Source organism: Arachis duranensis, chromosome 6 (assembly GCF_000817695.3).
Source record: "Arachis duranensis cultivar V14167 chromosome 6, aradu.V14167.gnm2.J7QH, whole genome shotgun sequence".
Taxonomy (NCBI): domain Eukaryota; kingdom Viridiplantae; phylum Streptophyta; class Magnoliopsida; order Fabales; family Fabaceae; genus Arachis; species Arachis duranensis.
In genome coordinates, this window is record NC_029777.3 from 27914273 (window position 1) to 27914764 (window position 492).

A 492-nucleotide genomic window follows, 5' to 3' on the forward strand; every position below is an offset into this window, starting at 1 on the left:
CAATTTCAGCCAGAAAATACCTGAAATCACAGAAAAACACACAAACTCATAGTAAAGCCCAGAAAAGTGAATTTTAAATAAAAACTAATAAAAACATGCTAAAAACTAACTAAAATGTACTAAAAACATACTAAAAACAGTGCCAAAAGGCGTATACATTATCCGCTCATCACAACACCAAACTTAAATTGTTGCTTGTCCCCAAGCAACTGAAAATCAATTAGGATAAAAAGAAGAGAATATACTGTGAATTTCAAAATATCAATGAATATTAATTATAATTAGATGAGCGGGACTTATATCTTTTTGCTTTTGAACAGTTTTGGCATCTCACTTTTTCCTTTGAAGTTTAGAATGGTTGGCTTCTCTAGGAACTTAGAATTTCGGATAGTGTTATTGAATTTCCTAGTTAAGCATGTTGATTCTTGAACACAGCTACTTATGAGTCTTGGCCGTGGCCCTAAGCACTTTGTTTTCCAGTATTACCACCGG